At 40.3% G+C, this 20,587-nt stretch overlaps 1 long non-coding RNA gene across 1 annotated transcript in view; it reads left to right on the top strand.

Annotated features, from left to right (window-relative positions):
• LOC143436636 (uncharacterized) overlaps positions 1–15,765 on the top strand; it is a 66,261-nt gene extending 50,496 nt beyond the window's left edge. The window contains exon 3 of the long non-coding RNA XR_013106520.1: positions 15,307–15,765. This is a non-coding gene — a long non-coding RNA (uncharacterized LOC143436636). The remainder of the gene's footprint in view (positions 1–15,306) is intronic.
• Positions 15,766–20,587: the final 4,822 nt, after the last annotated feature.

Here is a 20,587-nt window from a genome sequence, read left to right as displayed (position 1 = left end):
ATCAGTTACAATATAGGCTCATAAAACTACAATCCCTAGTTACTGATTTTATGTTTACTACTTTTTCTTTGGGATGAAAACATATTGGAAAGTGACAGTAAGAACATCCTCTCCCAGGGTCACCAGGCAGTGTTAGCACCCTCACACTGTCAGGTATTCTATACTTGCTGACTCTGTTTTTGGCTAGCTTTTGTTCATCTTTTTAAGAAACTGGATAGCCTTTCCTCTCCTAAGTGATGGAGACTTCTTTAACCAGCAGAGTCAGTCTCTGTCTCATTCCAGAAAGAACCCTGTATGAATGTCTAAAATATGGTTTGTGATAATACTGTGGACTCCTGCCATGATTGACTGAGACTCTCTTAAACCATGAATTAATGTCTTTTCAAATGTAACTTGTTCCTGTCACGTATTGTGATCAAATTAATGCAAAAGTTAATAATGCAATGTTCCTCACTTAAAAAGAAAAATCTCTCTAAACTATCTACAGTTGACATCTCTTTGCAAAGGAAAGAGCAGTTTTCTTTGATGGAGTCTCACTGGGCATAACCATACTTAAGGGTAAGCCCCATCTATGCCCAGTAGTAGATGGCCAACATAAACCAAATTCAGTGATATTTTCTGTAGAGTTTTTGGTCTCATATTGTTTTTTTGTCTTACTGTTCTTTTGTTTGTATACTACAGCTTCCAACTTTGTGTTTTTATGGGTTTTTCTTATGTGTGTATATTTCTTGAGTCTCTCTCTCTCTCTCTCTCTCTCTCTCTCTCTCTCTCTCTCTCTCTCTCCTCTCTTGTTCCTGTCACGTATTGTGAACGTATTTCTCTCTCTGCTATCTAAAGAGAGAAAAAGAGTGCAAGGTTGGGTGGAAGGAGAGGTGGAGAATACCTGTGAGGAGTTGGGGTCCTCTGGAAGAGAAGCCATTGCTCTTAACCACTGAGCCATCTCTCCAGCCCTCAATGTACAAAGCTCTTTCATGTTTTTAGGAGTTGCGGGCTGTTAAGAAGTCCTACTGCAGGTTAAGGCCAAACAGGCTTTCACCACCCATACTTCTGGAATTTGTTGTGCATAACAGAGGTCAACAATTTACTTCCTCCCCCAGGAACTCTCTTTTGGGTTTTCAGAGTACAGAGGGTGGTGGGGATGTGGCTGGATCAGAGTCGGCTTGCCCTCTGATAAGAAAATCAAGAACACACATTCTTCTTGCTTAGAGTCAAATTCAAGTGGCTTTTACATTCCAAAGACCATTATGCCAATATATTTCAAAAACAATTTATATTTGTATTTGGCTGACACCGGGCAAGGCTACCAGAGTGTTTTGTGATCATCATGCTACCTAGGGATGTGGAATTGTTCTGGGATCTTGCTAAAGTGATGGCTTGTTCTTCCTTGGGGGATTGTGAAAATATAAAAAGAAAATCCTTGTGGTTTGGAAAAATCCTTTTTCTGCTTTATTATTCAGAAAGCAGTGCTGTTAGCTTTTTTGGTGGAAATGTTTCCCAGGGATAGGTCTTAATTATTGATGGCCAAGTACTCATCACTTAATGGAATTTAAGCTTTAAAGGAAAACAGGAGAGAACTTTCTTTGCTAATTCATAACACATCGAATTATTTTCCTCACAACTATGGGAAAATAGTTGTTTTTCAGGGGTAGGGGAGAAGAAACACACACACACACACACACACACACACACACACACACACACACAGAGAGAGAGAGAGAGAGAGAGAGAGAGAGAGAGAGAGAGAGAGAGAGAGAGAGAGAAGATTATAAATTGACTTTAAGTCAGGGATTGCTTGAAACTTTTCCTGGCTTTCATCATAACATCCTCTTTACTCTTTTATGTGTGAGCATGTGATATAGAGGAACAGTATTGTAAGGCAGGCATCATGCTGCCCTTTGTGAGGATGTTTCTGTCACAGGAGAGGACCATTCTTTTTGCTGGATGCCTGGCCAAAAAGGCCAACTCATCCTCTGTAACATATGGAGACTTTAGAATCGGGAGGGCCGAGTGGCAATGTTGGAGATGCAAAGTGTATGACTGGAAGGAGCTCAATGCAATTCCTTTGGAAGATCCAGGCCAATTTTAAGGGTTGAAATGACTAATGACTGACAAAATCAAGCAAAGTGACAAGCAAAAATAGAGTGAAGTGGGTGGGCGGCAGGTAGGTGACAAGAGAAAATAACAGGAGGAGTAAGACTGAAATGTATATGCACCTGAACATATCATAATGAAATGCATCATTAGGTATAACAAATACATGGCAATGTAGCATATAAAAAGAAGTCTAAAAACATGGATGTCTAATACTCAATTTGAAGTTGTTTCTGTATATATTTTTTTCCAGAAGAATTCTTTGTTCAAGTCAGTTTTTGCTGAAGTAATTTTTATAACAATCATCCCCTCCTTTTGCCCTGCCCCACAAGTCTCAGTGGCTTACAAACACAAGCCATTGCTATTTTCTTCACAGGTCAGTGCAGTTGGCTACAGCAGCTGTGCTCCAGGCTATAGATGTTCAAGTTTGTTCTGGGGATTTTCATTCTGTGGCTTGGGTGAAGGAGCAGTGGCTACCTCAGGCCAGAATTTCTCAAGAAGCAGGTCAGAAGCACAAGAAGCCATGAAAGCTTAGGTAAGCACATTTAACGACTACTGGGCTCAAGATGGAATATATGGTGTCTTCTCACATTCTCAGGAGCCAAGGAAGTCACATGGTTAAACTTCTCATTCAGGTGGGAGGGGGAAGTCTACCCATCCACTTCAGGGAAGGGCAGAGTGAGTCCCGAACACTGGGGTCAACTATGTTTGCTCAACTCTAGTGAAATTAATATTCTCATATTGGCAGGGAAGATGTGTTTACTCACTGACATGCACATACACATGCCACCTGTGTTTAAGAATTTTTACTTTGTTGATTTATTAATAAAAAAAAAACACGAGCCATAAATCAGTGACTACACCATTCGAATTAGGGCAATACACCCCAGAGAGGTGGTTTGTGACCTCAGCTCATCACTTAAGCACGGGACTCCAAAGTAACATGATAATGAGAATGGGATTTTTCCACACACTGTAATTTCCAAACTAATTCACCCTTACCTCTGGAAAAGGCAAAGAGGAACTGAAGGAATTGGTTATTTGAAACCAATTCCCAGAGCACTAAAGGCAATCGTATTCATTTTTAAGGTTAAAGAGATCCTTACTTAACAATGCACTTACATGTGAGCCTTGAGTAGAATCATTCATGCTGACCCTGCGTATAGGCAACCAATCTAAATTCTTGAGTATCATCTCATTTTATGGGAAAGAAACCACATCTGATTGGCTCTATTGTACCTGCTAACAGGCTTTAAATGGGTCAATGCCTGACCTAGGCTTTTAGTATTACCTCTGCCTCCATAAAGAAATCTGGCAACAAAAGGGGGAAGAGACTTCTCTTGCCAATGGCTGTCAGCTGTTGGACCAGAGAGTTCATTGCCTGTTTCCCACACTTTTAAAATAGACCACATTAGGGTGTTCAAAAGCACACATAAAAGGGACAACCCCAAGCACATTGCATGCTTCCGCTTTCCTCCAGTGTACAGCTTCCTCTCAAGCCTGAGGTGCTTCCCTCTTAGATCTGAAGGGTTGCAAACTGTTAGTTTTTAGCAGGTGCAGCAGCCGCTGTCAATTTCAGACAAATCTCCCATCCTCATCATTTCTTTTCCGTAAACAGAAATTTTATTTCCTTTCCAGTTTCTTTTTTTCTCTGTTTTCGTAGAAGAAGCCTTTACTGTAGGGCCAATATTCTTTTGCTTCACCACAAAGCTCAGGTGAAGAGATGACTCAGCATATTTTTAAAGGAAGGCAAGGCTGAAGGAAAGAGACGGATGCACCTGATGACTGATGACACCCACCCCAAAGGGCCCTCCCGTGTGGCTCAGCTCTGGGTGGCTTCATTATTATTTCCATCTGCCCTTCTTTTCCTTTTTAAAACTTTGCTGAGTTACTTTTTGTTTGCTTTCCAGATCATATTTTAATTATAACATTTCTCTTCTCCCTTTACTCCCTTCAAAACTTCCCACATGCCCTTTCATGCTATCCTTAAAAATCCGTAGCTCTTTCCCTTCATTTACGTTGCATGCTTATATGCATTTGTGTATACATGTATATTCCTAAATATCACCTATTGAGTCCGTATAATGTTACTTGTACTATACGTTGAGGACTGACCATTTGCCACTGAACAACCAGTTGGTGGCTCTTCCCTGGGGAGGACCACCTCTCCTGTGTCCAGCTTTACTCACTTGTCTGTAGTTCTTAGTGTAAGGTTGAAGCCTTGCGGGCTTTTCCTTGATTTACTATAGGCAGGTTTATTGGTGTCTTCCTTGTTCAGCTTGAGTTTGGGCAGCCATGTTGGTGAGACCTTATGGGTATGACTCCTGACATTACTAGGAGACACAGTCTCACAGCAAAGTCCCTGATCCTTTGGCTCCTGCCATCTTCCTAGCTTCTCTTTTGCAGCATTCCCTGAACCTTAGCTGTGTGTCTCAGATTTATCTTGGCTACAATGTTGCATGCTGCCATCTTTCGCGTTACTGCAGCTTTCTTTCCTAAAGATGAGAAAGGCAGAGTGATAGCTCATTCCTTTTGTCATTCTGTTGTTCTTGGTCCACTCTTCTGCATGGCTGTCATCTCAGCCTTGCTGCTCACTGCTAGAGAAGGACCCCTTTCTTTCTCTTGACTTTCCCAAAAGCCATTTGTGTGTTAAAGAAAGTCAGGGTACTGAGTTCTTGTCTGTTAACACCAAATGAAGTAACAAGGAAATTACTACCAGCAATCAGTTGACTTTAAAATTTGAGAGCTCCTTGTTTCTAGGAGCCGAGGGTTTTAGAATCATATATACTAGAAGACTGTATCTCCCAAGCTTCTTGTTTTATAGATGGAGTCCCAGAGAAGTTGAAAGCTTTCCCAAGGTCGGATACTTTATTGGTTGCACTGGGATTAAAGCCCAGTTGTCCTAATTCTATTCTTTCCATTACATTTGATTTAATTCCAGAATCTCGATGACAATTAAAGGCGCAGACATATTAAAGTTAATCATTAACCTCTAAAACAGCAGATTGAGTTTTAATAGAGAGAACACTAAAATTCTCAGTAGGAATAATAAGGAAGCAACTGGGCGAGGATAAAACTGCTCAAGAATAAAACAACTTTTAGACTTTTCAGTTTTGGTAGAAATATACCTAACAAGAAAGTTTATTTCAAGGCTTGCAAACTTAAAGAAAGGAGTCTGGCAGAAAAGCAGAGTGTGATAGTTAAAGCCAACCTGGAGATTTCTTCCAGTGTCATTCTGGGAGGCTCCAGAACAAAGAAAAACAATGTCACTAACAAAGAAAGGAGGGATTTACAAGGGTTCTTTGTCTTTACACTTAAAAATGTATTTTCTTCCTTCTGGGTATATAAATATGATTTTGGGGGTGAAAATTTATTGCAAAACAACCCCGGTTTCTGGCTTTATTCCTGTAGCAATAACAGAATGCAAAACTCCGGTCTCCAGATAGGTGGCAGTACCTTGCAGATAGTGTGTGTGCGCGCGCGCGTGCAGTGAACATTACTGATGATCTTTAAGAGAGTAGGATTCCTAGGCTTGTCCTGTTATTCTGGGGGGTTGGGATGGAAACTGTAAGGCAGATGTTCAGAGTCGTGATTGAGTTGGAAAAAGACTTCTGAGCAGCCAAAGGCCTCTCTCTGCTCTCTTGTCCTTGCTGAGGTGTGTTAGTCCAGGGTTTCTTGCTCCTTGGAACCTATGTAGGCCATGAGCCCTACCACCCTCTTGCCGTAGCTATATTCATTGTCATGTCAGAAAAATAAGCTTTACAAAGTTGTCACTGAGAGCAATGCCAGCTCCGAAAACAAAGATGGAAGAGTGGGCATCACTGTTAAAGTCGCAGGAGACAACCTGGTTCTCAGTGTAGGTCAGGACACCATTTAGTGGGCCCTCAGATGCCTGCCTCACCTCCTTCTTGATGTCATTATACTTGGCAGGTTTTTTTTTTTTTTTTTTTTTTTTTTTTTTTTTTTTTTTTTTTTTTTTTTTTTTTTTTTTTTTTTTTTGGTGGAATGTCAGATCCATGACAGACACATTGTGGGTAAAGACATGGAAGGCCATGTCTGTGAGTGTTCTGTTCCGCTCTAGGATGATCTCGTCCACAGCCTTGGCAGCACCAGTGGATGCAAGGATGATGTTCTGGGCAGCCCCACAGCCATACTGCCACAGCTTTCCAGAGGTGTCATCTGTAGTCTTCTTAGCGGCAGTGATGGCATGGACTGTGATCATGGGTCCTTTCTCAATGCCGAAGTTGTCATAGATGATGTTGGCTAGAAAGCTAAGCAGTTGGTGGTACAGGAAGCATTGCTAACAATCTTGAATAAGTTGAATGAGTTGTCATACTTCTCATGGTTCACACCCATCACAAACATGGGGCATCAGAAGAAGGATAGGGGATGATGACCCTTTTGACCCTACCCTTTTAGTGGACCCCGGCCTTTTCCATGGTGGTGAAGACATGGTAGTCTTCACAACATGCTCAGCATCAGCATCACCCCATCTGATGTTATCATGATCTTGCTCCTGGAAGATGGTGATGGTCTTCCCATTGATGACAAGCTTCCCATTACAGCTTTGACTGTGCTGTTGAACTTGCCATGGGTGGAGTCATACTGGAACATGTAGACCATCATAGATCAGGTCAATGAACGGGTTGTTCATGGTGACATTCACTTTGTGCAGAATGCAGCCCTGGTAACCAGGTACCTAATATGGCCAAATGCGTTCACTCTGACCATCATTTTGTCTAAAGGATGATGCTGGCACTGCCAGGAAGATGTGGTTGTCTTTGGAACTTGCAGATGCTTCTGACTTGTTTGATGTGCTCATGCTGTGTGATCTTTTATATTTTTCAATAGCCTTCTTTCTCTTCTACCATATCTTATGGGAGAAAAGGGCATGGAAAACCATTTTGGTCATTTTTTTCCTCTTTCACACCATTTCTTATTGAGAAATTAGGCTGAAATTGGTTGGAGAGAACCAGGTAGCATTAACAGTCACAGACAGGTTGGGAGGTAATGGATGCAGCTGGAATAACACATGGCTACTTTGGCTACCCCCCATAACCATAGGATTTGGAGGACAAGGTACCCAAATATCAAACTGCTATAGAGGTTGGCTCCTCATGTCATCCCACTTGCCCCTTCTTCATCCCAATACTTTATTGTTTTCTTCTTCCTGTTCACTATCTCTAAGCTGAGCAGGTATGTGCTTGATGTATACAGTAGCCTCTGTCCTTAGCTTTAAAATAACATTTAATTAGACATGTAGCAGTAATGCTAATATTAACTACCTCTTCATGAGCACATTTCTAAAGTCTGTGCATAACTTTAATCACTATACCCAAATGACTGATAGCTATCCTCTCCCTATTTTACAAACGAGAAAAAGGAGTCGAGGTGGGATTTAAAAATTTAATGTATAGAAGGGCGAGGATTTAAGCACATGCTTTTCTACATGGGAAAGGCTGTTTTCTATGCTTTATCAAGCCTGCTGTCACTCAAACTTCTGTTCTTTCTTTAGCTTCTATGTTCACCATCAAGTTCCCTCATAGAAGCATACTATTGTATTTATCTTTTGAAACTGTGTGTGTGTGTGTGTGTGTGTGTGTTGTGCCCAAGGAGGCCAGAGGAAAACCTCAGGTGCCATCCTCAGGAACACTATCTACATACTTTAGGACAGGGTCTGTCATTGACTTAAAGCTCACCAATTTAGTCTAGACTTGTTGGAAAGATAGCTTTCTTTCTCTACCTTTCTAGTCCTGGAATTATAAGTGTGGGACACCATGTTTGGCCAACATTTTTATGTTGGGTCTGGGGATATAACTCATGTCCTTATAGTTGCAAGGCAAGTGTTTTTTAATGACTGAGCCATCCCTTCAACCTGATTTAGCTTTGGCAGTAAAGGTGGAATGGTACTTGGGTGCCTATGTGGTAAGAGTTAGCAAATCATAGCAAGAGATGCTGTGGTTAATTGAAGGCTTATTAGAAAAAAAATGAGACATGAATCCATTCCATTTATCTTATATACTATTATTGTTGGTGAGTTAGTGCCTTTTAGAAAAGAAAGCTTTTTCCATGAAAAAAAAAATCTCCTAGACAAGTCCTTTTCATTTTCATTTCTAGGTACTTACTAAGGTTTGCTTCAAAATACACCCTGCCCCCCTTTTCTAATGGAAAAGGCTTTAGGTGTCAAGGGGTTTCAGATCAATAGTTCCAATGGCAGTTTAAGCTTCTGTTTACTCCCAGGAGATAAAGAAAAGTTGTAGACTAAAAAATATAATGACTGTAGGCTAAAGAATGGAGTCTCCACCAAATCCCTCTACTCAGAGCTCAGGAATCCCCCTTTTCCCCCAATGAAAGAGGAGGCAGAAAAAAATGTAAGAGCCAGAGGGGATGGGAGACACCAGGAGAACAATTACCTCTAAGTCAACTAACCAAAGCTTAAATTAACTCATAGAGGGTGTAGCAGCAATCACAGGGTCTACACAAAAATGCATCAGGTCAGTTTTCAGTTTAGAATTTTTATGAGACTTTCAAGTGTGTGAATGAGTGGGTCTCTGACTCTTATCCCTTCTCTTGGACTCTTTTCCTTCTGTTGGGTTGCCTTGTTTAATTTTGATGTGATGGTTTTAATTTTATCTTATTATATTATATTATATTATACATTTTTATGTTATGTTGTTATCTCTTAGAAGCCTTTCTTTTCTAATGAGAACACAGGTCGTAATGGCTACTGGTAGTGGTTGATAGAGAACAAAGGAAGTTAACATGCCATGGTCAAGTTTAATTTTATTTCAGGATCTTTCTGGAATTCTACTGTGCTCTAGAGGTTAGAAGGCCAGTGCTAGCTTCCATGTTCCCTCGTCCTTGTGGAGTAGTGTTAATTAAGATAACAGTGTGACCATGCCTGCCATGCTATTTATTCATTTATTTCTAGAAAATACTGGAGATAGAAAACACTATATATTTTTTACAAATATTTCTATGAGTACTCATAATAATTCTATGACGTGTGTTATTTTTGCACAAGGAAGTCGGGTATTTATACCTTCTTTTAGAAAAACACAAAGTATGCTTACCTGTAAACAATGATACAATTTAGAATTAGAACACACAGTGAAAACACACACAAATAAACATACACATTTCTCAGTGTTTTCAATTCCTGGCATGTTACTCTCTGAGATTTAGGGATACTAAATTAGTATTCCCAGATATTCCCAGTGTCTCCAAAATTATGATATTTTAAACATACCTCTAACACTCTTCACCACTGTAATTTGAATTGCTAAAATTCTTATTTAAAGAATAAAATACACTAAGCTTTGTAGCACTTACCAGGAACTGTATCCTATAGGAACATTCCATGAAAACATATTTTGAAACTCAGGTCTCTTGTCTAGTAAGGTAACAGCCCCTCATGGTATCACATGTGCCAACTTCAGTAGTTATTTTGCATTAAAAGTGTGCTCTACCTTGAAAGAACGGTTTAAGGATTTACAAAAGTATACTATAGATGTAAACCCAGTTCACATATTGTTATAACATTTTCTTTTAAAGTCATGCTCAAGTAACTCAGAGTCAAAAGTCCTCAAACGTACAATTTGATGCAGTGATGGTTGCATCTATAACAATGGTATTTTCTGCCCTTTAGAAGGAATGTGAATACGTGTGCGACCTTGACGGAAATAGCTAAGCGTTTAACGCTGCAAAGAGGGAAGAAAACAATTTCTTTGGAAAAAGTATACTCAGCACAGTTGCAGGTAATGGCAGCTTTAGTGGTAGACACTCAAAAATTGCAAAAGCAAGGGGCCCAGGATTTACCTGGCCTGGAATAAAGGAATAGGAAGCATGCTCAGTATCACTGTTAAAGAAGAATCCATTATAGCCAGGTCTGGTGATGCTGACCTGAAATCATAACTACTCCAGAAGCTCGGAAGTTCAAATCCAGCTTATGCTACGGTCTCCATCTTGAAAAATAAAGAGGGCTGGGGATGTATTTCAACAGAAAAGTGTTTGCCTAGCATGCATAAGGTCATAGATCCAATGCCCAGCACTGAAGAAAAGTTGGACAAAAAGAGGGTAAGGAGAACATTTCAAGAGCCTGAATTTTTGTAGTGGTTTAACCACGAGGCCATAGTGTTTGAAACCTCATTTCTTATGATTTTACTAAGGTTGCATGATGTCTTAGTTAGGATTTCATTGCACAACCACAGCAATGCTTATAAAGGAAAACCTTTAATTAGGGCTGGCTTACAGTTCAAAGGTTTGGTCCATTATCATCATGGCAGGAAGTATGGTGGCACAAAGGTAGACATGGTGCTGGAGAGATAGCTGGGAGATCTACATCTGGATCCCCAGGCAGCAGGAGTGACAGTGACACACTAAAGTCTCTGAGACCTCAAAACCCACCCCCTAGTGACATACCTCTTCCAATAAGGCTAGACCTCCTAATAGCGCTACTCCCTATGGGCCTATGGGGGACATATTTATTCAAACCCCCATAACAAAGATGTTAGCTTTTTTTTGAAATATTAGAGATTTTCTTCAGATGCATTCCATCTTCTCATTTGAATACACCATAGAGTTAATAACCCATTAATTTATCTATTATTCTTTTTGAGACTGAACACATTTAAAAATAGTATGTCATTTTATTGTTATATGATCTTTAATTCAAATGATGGCTGTTCTATGTGGAGTAGGTACTTTATTGTTCTGCTTTCTTTCTTTTTTTTAATTCTTTGACAATTTCATATATATAGTGAATTCTAGTCTTATGTACGCCTCTCACCTCTCCTCCTTTTTTATCTACTCTTTTTCTCTTCTGCCGATACCCTTCTTTCCTCCAGTAAGTCACCCTCTTACTTTCATGTCTTTTTTGTTTGTGTGTGTGTGTATAAGTTTAATGAGGGCTGCTTTCATGAATGTGGTGGGAAATTTACCCTTAACAACCATTAACTGCCAATAGTCCTCGACAAGGGGTGGGCTCATGAGCCCTTCCCATGTCCATGATGAAATGTTGGGGCTCATCTTGTGCAGGTCTTCTGCTGGTGACCACAGATGCAGGGAGTTTATGAGTGCCGTTTCCACGTCATGTTCAGAGGATGGTGTTTTGCAGCACCGCTTCTCATCCTTCCGCATTCTTGTTTTTTTTTTTTTTTTTTTTTTTTTTTTTTTTTTTTATGTCCCCTCATCTATGACATTCCCTAAGCCTACATGTCTACATGTCCTCTTTATGGCTGATCACTTAACAGCCACTTGTTCTTAGCACTTTGAACAGTTTATGAATCTCCGCGTTAACTAACACTCTGTATGAAAAGTCTGTTCTTTGGTGAAGGTTTAGAGCAGCAGTAGTCTATGCAGCTGAGCAAGCCGGGGGCAGGTGGGGATGGGGTAGGGGAGAACGAGCCAGGAAGCTGTATTCTTCCATGTCTCTAGTTCATTTAAGGTCTCCAGTTACTACAGCCTTCCCCTGGTTGTAACCTATAAGCTAAAGAAACTCCTTTTCCCAAATAGGTTTGGGTCAGTGTGTAAGGGTCTGAAAATTGCTGAAGGAAGACCAGTTAGTATGCAAAGACAAAGAAACAGCCAGCATGCAGGGGTCAACCATCTTTCGAAATGGTGACCCCAGACAAAGATGCTAAGGCTTTCTTATAGGGAACTGGGGAGAACTCTCTAGAAGGATTAGGTAATCTAAAATTTCATTGGCGGGTGCTTGGGTGTCACAGGTGGTTAGTGGTCTACATTCCTGTGTCTTGAACATTTAACTATAGAATTGGATAGAGCTGTTCAGCACAGCTGGCCCACTCTGAGATAAGATATTTCCCCATTTTTGTGATTATCCCCAGGCTGTTCTTTGGGAGGGGGCTTTATGATCTTGTTCTGGATTTTATCATCTGTCCTTGGAGCTAGTGTCTTACGACCTTTTTTCAAAATCAGGCCCTGGTCCTTAAATGGAGACAAATGGGATTTATGTTGTCCTTTCAAGTGTCTTATCGCAGCAACAGAAAAACAAACTAAAAAAACCCCTACATTTTAAAAACCAGTAAAATTTTAAAATAAGTTCATTATATTGAGAAAATGTAAAAGGCTCATGTAGTCATGAAAATTTCTCTTATCTCTCATTTTCTCCAGAGTTATCTTTCATAGATAACCGAATTTAATGGTTTTCTATGTTTAGGTCAGAATTATTTCATGTGTATGGAAGACATGCGATCTATTTCTTTTCTGACTACTGGGAAAGGGATATACCCAGAGAAAAGATGACAACCATGACTCAGTTTCTTTGTAAGCAAGTTAGACTGACTTTTGAGAAAATAGGCTAATAGTACTTGTTAACTAGTGAGTCCTTATCAATAGAAGACTCTAATGTACTTGGATATACTGGCACTGTATTTAGTTATAATAAATAAATATAAGATTCATGGGTTTAAAAATTATGATTCTCTAAAGAGTGTAATATGAACTATATGACTCTGAGATATAAAATGGAAGAGTTCTTTTTCAACTAAAACTCAACTTGCTGTGTGAGGAAAGCTCTGCTGTTGTATGGGATCCTGCAAACATCTTAAGGCTAAACAAGAAAGCAGAATAGTGGGAACCACACACTGCATTTTTATCTAGGCCTGAAGGTAGAAAACCAATTCATACACATTTGTACATGAATAATAACGTATCTGTTCATAATTTTCAAATAGAATTATAAGCCAACTTTTCAGAAGAATATAAGAAAGAAGGGGAGGAAGCAGAGTTAATATTGAGTGAGTTTTGTTTTTTAGCTATAACTCTGAAACCATGTGAATGTCATAGCTTTACAAGTTTAAACAAAATTGAGAACTTCTTAAGGGGGCTTAGAGGGCAGAAGCATGGTTTGCATGTGTGAGGTCTTGGATCCCTTCTTACTGTGTTTATCTCTATATTTTGCTTGTTTTAGTTTCATGTCGATATGGCCACATGAACTTATTTTCATGAGTGCTTACATTGTCCTTCCTTCCTACCTCCCTCCCTCCCTACCCTCCCTCCCTCCCTCCCTCCCTCTTTCTTTCTTCCTTCCTTCCTTCCTTCCTTCCTTCCTTCCTTCCTTCCTTCCTTCCTTCCTTCCTTTCTTCCTTCCTTTCTTCTTTCCTTCCCCATTTCTTCTTCCTTTCTCCTTCCTCCTTCTTCCTCCCACCCTCCTCCTCCTCCTCCTCCTCCTCCTCCTCCTCCTCCTCCTCCTCCTCCTCCTCCTCCTCCTCTTCTTCTTCTTCTTCTTCTTCTTCTTCTTCTTCTTCTTCTTCTTCTTCTTCTTCTTCTCCTTCTTCTTCTTCTTCTTCTTCTTCTTCTTCTTTGAGACAGGGCTTCTTTGTGTTGCCTTGGCTGTCCTAGAACTAACTGTGTAGAGTAGGCTAGCCTTGAACCCATAGAGATATAACTGCTTTCTAGGACTAAAGGCATGTTCTACTACCACCTGGCTTTCTTTTTCATCTTAACTTTTAGCTCCACTCTTAATTTATTTTTTTTGAGAATTTAATTTATTAGTACTGTATCTACATTATTTCCACATTACTCTTCCCCATCTAACTCTTCCCATGTTTCTCTTCTACTCCCCAAATTCATGATCTCTTCTTTAATTATTTTATCTCTCTTACACACACACACACACACACACACACACACACACACACACACACTCACTCTACTCAGTCCCTGGAAAAAACTGAGTCTCCCTTTCTCAGCAGCTATCAAGCCTGTAACTCTTCAACTAGGAGTGAAGCCTTGTGAGATTTCACCCTTGCACACTGACATATTAACTTAATTGTCATTACGCAGACCTTATTTAGGCAACCATACGTTTTAGATTTTATGGTTGTGGCTTCCCTGTCAGGTATAAAAGACACTGTCTCACAGCTAATATCCTGGTTCTCCAATTCTCAGAATCTTTCCTTCCTGTCCTCTGTGATATTCCCTGATCCTTGGGTTTTAGGGACCCTTAATGATACATCTACATCCTTTTATTTAGGTAAATTTTTATGTCTAGTGAAATTGAATCTTGATTTTTCTTAGATCATTTGTCAAAATAGCCTGGTTTATATCTGGCACCTTGCTACAGTTTATTGGTTAAACCCAGCATCTAAATGCCATTTTTTTTTTTTTTTAAGTTTTAGTGATTGCTATAGGGTCTAACTTTGTCTTACTTAAGCTTCCCTTTAAATTCTATCCTGTAACTACCTTTGGAGAAGCACTTTTATTTCCTTTCATTGTTTTTCATTTGTCTTGTTGTTTTCTTTGGGCCTCTTGCCCTGGTCTTTGGTGAATTAACTGAATATTTTCTGTGGTTCTAAATCATCTCCATCATTGGTGTATGAGGTATATGTTTTTGTCATATTTTTTCTATTTTTATTAGCATTTATTAATTGTACAAGATAACAGTTTTCAATATGAATATACAAAAGACACTATCTTAAAGTTGATGTCTTTGTTCTCTGGTTCTTACAGTCTTCTCACTCTCTCTTCTGCAATGTTCGATATTTCCTGGGTATAATTTCCCTATCGTATACAAAAGACACTATCTTAAAGTTGATGTCTTTGTTCTCTGGTTCTTACAATCTTCTCACTCTCTCTTCTGCAATGTTCCTCAAGACTTAAGTGTAGGGCTAGTGTTGTATGTGTAACGATTGGGGTTGTGCACCCCATGATCAGATGTTCTCTGTATTTTGAACACTTAGGTCTTTCTGTAATGGTCTTCATCTGCTGCAAAAATAAGCTTCTTGAGGTGTATCTGCACATATCTTTAGGTATGAGGACAAATGTTTAGAATGCACTTAGAAATTATCCTGGTTTAGGAAAATGGCAGTAGTTGAATTAATGGAAATATGCAACCTGGGGGCGGGGGAGAGGGAGGTGGAGGGGGGACACTCTAGAAAGTACAAGAGACATGGGAGGTGAGACACTCAGGACTCAAAAGGAGTGACCTTAAATGATATGTCCAACAGTGGGGAGAGGGAACTTATAGAGTTCACCTCCAGTAGAAAGACAGGGCATGAAGTGGAGGGATGGGGTTGCCATCCCACAGTCAAAAACTTTGACCCAGAATTGTTCCTGTCTAAAAGAACTGCAGGGACAAAAATGGAGAAGAGACTGAGGGAAAGGCAGTCCAGTGACCAGCCCAACTTGGTATCCATCTCAAGGGGAGGCTCCAAGGCCTCTATTACTATTACTGATGTTATGGTGTGCTTACAGGAGCCTAGCATGGCTGTCCTCCAAGAGGTCCAACAAGTAGTTGACTGAGACAGAAGCAGATACTTACACCCAACCATTGGACTGAAGTTGGAAACCACTGTGATTGAATTAGGGGACTAGTGGAAGAAGCTGAGGAGGAAGGCATCCCCATAGGAAGACCAGCAGTCTCCACTATCCCGGACCCCTGAGATCTCTCAGATCCCGAGCCACTAACCAGGCAGCATAAACAAGTTGGTGCAAGGTTACTGACGTATATATAGAAGAGGAATGTGTGGTCTGGCCTCGGTGAGAGAAGATGTTCCTAACTCTGGAGAGACGTGGGGCAGCCCGGTGGGGCAGCAGCCTCTTGGAGACTGGGGTAGGGCAGGAGAAACGGAATGAGGAACCGTGGGAGGGAGGACTGGGAGGGGTCAATGAATGGATTAAAAAAAAAAAGTAATAAAAACCAACCAACCAACCAACCAACCAAACAGAAAACAAAAGTAAAAAGGGTCTCTTTACATTCATAGTTTTGGTTAGGTTTGCAATTGATTTTTCTGTTTGCTTTGGAGAGATTGCAAAGTTTAGTCTACGCAACCCTGCGTTCTTTCCTTAGAGCATCTGAACCTGTTTATACATGCAGCTTACGTAGCGTCTTAGGTGATGAGTTTCTGACATATTTGTTGTTTGAAGTAACGCTTCCTCTTATTGTGTCTCCCTGTGTCCTAATTCTTAAACATGTGACTGTGCAATCTGAGACAAATGATGAATGAAGTTAAATGTCAGTTTGTAAAATGAGAATTTGAGGGACAGTCTCGGTTACAAACGAACCACAAACATAGCTTAGCATTCAGCTATTATGATACAGTCACACCGAGGTGTCGGCTAACTACACTGACTTTTATTTACTATAATAAACCAATTTCTCATTTATCCAGATGTAATTACTCTGGCAGCCTCATCTATTTGAAATGCCAGAGGAAATAATAATGGGAAATAAATCATTTCTACTCAGCTGAACTACCTGCATCAAGATCATTAAAATAAATTTCACATATTTTTGCTAAAAGGAGAACTCCTGATTCAGAGCTTGCTTGAGTCCATTAAAAATAATTTAAACCAGCTTGTCTAATTGGATTTCTGTTTTTCCTTTAGCAGGAGAGAGAGAGAGAGAGAGAGAGAGAGAGAGAGAGAGAGAGAGAGAGAGGAAGGTAGGTTCAAATGGCTAAGAGATGAAGAATAAAACATATACTATGTAGAATGGGATATAACAACTGTATATTTTCCTTTAGGGCAGTTAGCAATGTCCTATTATCTTTGTGTCTGCCACATAGCACCAGTCACAATGTGTTCAACAAACAAACAAACAAACAAACAAGCAAACAACAAAAGGCTGGATGACAGAAGGTCCATAGGAACAGAAAGAATTAAAACAGGACCACAGCTTGAGGATACTCCATAGGCAGAGTCTATATTATACTCTACTGCACTGTGGGGGAATTTCTATTTAGAGAGAATAGGAACCAGTATAGAGCATTGGCTCATATTGGTATCAGTGACACGTCATTCAGAAAAGGTTACTGTTTTCTTTTCTTTCTTTCTTTCTTTCTTTCTTTCTTTCTTTCTTTCTTTCTTTCTTTCTTTCTTTCTTTCTTTCTTTCTTTCTTTTTTTTAAAAACCCAGGTACTTACTACATTAAAAATGCTTTTCATCCAAATGTTCTCTTCCTGTCTCTTCCCTACTTCTTCTTTTCCAAGTTAGCAAACTCTTTCATGCAACAAATGACTCGTGATCTGATGGTGTTAGTAAAAGTGACCTGTTTCCATACAGAGTCATCCTGCTAGAAGAATCCTTTGTTCAGTCAATTTACAGAGAACAAAATGCTTGCACACACTCCTGGCTTACATGGGAGAAACGCTCTTCCAGTTTAGAGTTTGTGAAGACTCTGGAAAGGTGGGCGTTTCTGTGGTGATTCTGATGATTTGTTTATTCAGATTTCCCTAGGCATGTTCTTGTCCTCAAGAATTGTAAATTTGGAAGTGCTAACAATGGAAATGACAGTAGCTGGCATGCACCAAGCGGTGACATGTCTGAATACGCACACGCATACACCAGGAACTTTGCAAAGAGCTGTCAGAGATTAATTTATTATTTAATTCCCACCATGCTTCACGAGGAAGGAGCTATTATTATCGAGTCTTGCACTTGGAGGGACTAAGGCCCGGAGAGCAACATTTCAGACCCAGGAAATGGTAGCTCTGTGATGCCAGCCTCCGCGGTCTGACTTCACCTGTGATCTTTACATTATCCACACACGTCTTTTCTCTTTCCAGTTATTTCTGGGAATAAAGTAGTCGACAATGGCGCAGTATTCATTTTATGTCCCATTTAATAAAACAGTGCTTTGCTGTGTTGTCGTTCAGTCCTGATGGCAGTGATTAAATTAACCCTTGGTTGGAAGACAGTAAGAAAGTACATCCTGAGGCATCCCATAGTAATTTGGTAGCCGAGGCTCTCGTGGCCCCTCCCTTCCTGTGTACTCACTCTTCCTCATCTTTTCCTCTATCCTCCTATCTCTCCTTCCCCTTCCATTTTCTCTCTCACTCTCTTCTCCTTCTCTTAGTTCTTTCTACCTCCCTCCCCTTCTTTCTCCATCTTTCTCTATGTACCACTTTATCCTTCCTTCCTTCCTCTTGGGCCCTATCCTGTCTCATCTTACCTGAGCTTCTTACTTGCTCTGAATTACTTGGGTACTTTAATTATTTCCCTATTTTACTTTCCCTTTAGAGCTCCTTGATCATTATTTTTTTATTTATCTAAATGTAATTAAATTTTGTTCATATCCAATATTTTTGTATTCTGGGGACTAGAGAGGTGGCTAAATATTTGTACTGCTATTCCTGAGGACACAAGTTCAAATCCCAGCATCCAAGTTTCGAGCCTCACAAATGCCTTTAACTCTAGCTCTGGTGGGAACTGATACCTTTATGGGCACTACACTTATACAGGCATGTGTGAGCATGTGCAGAAGAACACACACGCAATTTAAAAATAATAATTTAGGATTGAGCATTAAACTATTTTATTCTGTAGATACAGGTCATATTGTGAAAAAGTTTGAAATATTTTTATTCAAAATGCACTGGAAAGAAAAACCTGCAACTCCAATTTGCATTTGTAAATGCAAATTTTCAAAGAAAACTTTTTTTTTTTTTTTTGTAAACATCATTAGCTGATAGGAGGTTATGCCAAGTTTAATTATCTTGGCACCCAGCTATGGACAAAACAAGCAACAACCATAAAAAAAAAATATCATGCCACTGATCTTCCCCGCCCTCACCGAAATGAAGCAAACCAATATGTATCCTTGCCGGAGGGTGAGAGACGCAGTGATGCCTTGTATATGACTTTAATAAAAAACATGCTTGTCTCTTAGAATTTTCCATGAGCGAAGTAGGAATCTGGGAGTTGAGGAAAAGCAAAAGATGGCCCCATTGGGGAATACTGAGAAATGAAGAGAGGGGGAGTGGGTGGAACTGATAAGATAAACCGCTCTTAGGCTGTCTGTCAGGTGTCAGAAGCCATGCCCCTGAAATTGACTTTGTGTGTTGCACTTCTTGAAGGTGAGCTTGGAGTGCAGCCTTTAGCAGTCTTTTGGGGAGGAGAAATTCAGTAGTAAATATCATACTCCCTGTGTGTGCCTATGGCTTCTTCTCTGTCATTGTTCATCAGGACCATTGACATAGTTTTTTTAGATAAAAATGAGAGCAACTGTGGGGTTTTTTTTGTTTTGTTTTGTTTTGTTTTAATTAAATTGGTTCTCTCTGGTCTCCTTCCCACAGTTGGTGCTTGCCACTCTTTCCCATTTTATTTTAGGATGCCCTTCTCGAGTATGATTAAGAATGTTGATATTGACTTGTGAGGAGCGGGTGCGCTTGAGCGCTGCTTCTTGGCGGTTTGCGCACCACCCGCTTTTCCCTAAGTGAGCCACAACCGCAGAACTACTGTGCAGACTCACTGCCATGCAGTATCGGGCTGTTTGAGGTGCACCAATGAGGCATGCCCACATGGCAAGTGCTGATTGGGACAGGCAGGGGTATAAAAAGGACAGCTGTTAAGGGGCTGGAACAGAAGGGCATCCAGAGAGAGCAGAGGACAGAAGGGCATCCAGAGAGAGGAGAAGACAGAAGGGCATCCAGAGAGAGAGAGAGAGAGGAGAGAGGGGTTTTGAGAAAGAGAATGGTTAAGGATCTTGAATAAACTGCGTTGAGAAGAACTCCGGAGTTGCGTAGTTCCTGTCTGCTGGTCAGATAGAGAAGCAACATTGACTGTCTGACTCTTGTCCTGACTTTAATAGTTATCTTTGAGAAACTCTTTTCTTGCTTTCCTGGAGCCATTGCAGTCATTCTTGGAGCTTATTAATTTTCTTCCCATGTATATGGTAGAGGCATTTTAAGGGACGATCATGATTTACAGTGAGGCATGGAATTTAAAGTTAGAACTTTTCTTTGAGCAGTTAATCAGAGTGTGAGTAATCTTTTTGTTGTTGTTGTTTTTTTTTTGTTTTTTGTTTGTTTGTTTGTTTTTCAAGACAGGGTTTCTCTGTGTAGTCCTGGCTGTCCTGGAACTCACTCTGTAGACCAGGCTGGCCTTGAACTCAGAAATCCACCTGCCTCTGCCTCCTAAATGCTGGGATTAAAGGCGTGCGCCATCGCCCGGCTGAGCGTGAGTAATCTAATTGCTCTCCCCTACCCTATCCCATTCTCAGATGCCTCTAACTGTCTCTATCCATTTAATAGTGGTGGCACATGGGTTACAGTACCACTCATATCCTGTTGTGATGGCTTGCTTAATAATCTCCCCAGATTCACATAGCCTAAATACAGATGCTGTTGGAAGAAGCAAGATGCCTGTGAGCCCCAATTTAATTCTCTTCTCTCCTTGTGTTTCACTGTCTTAACTCCACCAAGAAGGGACCTAGAGATTTGATAGTCCCTTTGCTTATTGCTTTGAAGAGAGGGTGACCTTGATAGAAAGCTACTGTCTTTTGTAAGACATGAAGACTGTTAGAAAAAAATTGCCAGAACTCTGATCTAATTTTATTCAGGGGTCAGGCTGGTACACAGATCTATTCACTCCCCAGCCTGTGCCTTGACATCAAATTGCCCACCAGAAGGATACCAACTCCCAGTGTAAAACAGAACATGTGATGGATGACCCTTTTACCGTTTATAAGAATATTCCTGATGCAGGATTTTTTCCCCTCTTATTTTCTAAGCCCTTCTGCATTTTTCAGTCTACT

This window comes from Arvicanthis niloticus, chromosome 23, assembly GCF_011762505.2.
Source record: "Arvicanthis niloticus isolate mArvNil1 chromosome 23, mArvNil1.pat.X, whole genome shotgun sequence".
NCBI lineage: Eukaryota > Metazoa > Chordata > Mammalia > Rodentia > Muridae > Arvicanthis > Arvicanthis niloticus.
This window is presented reverse-complemented; position numbering and strand designations above follow the sequence as displayed.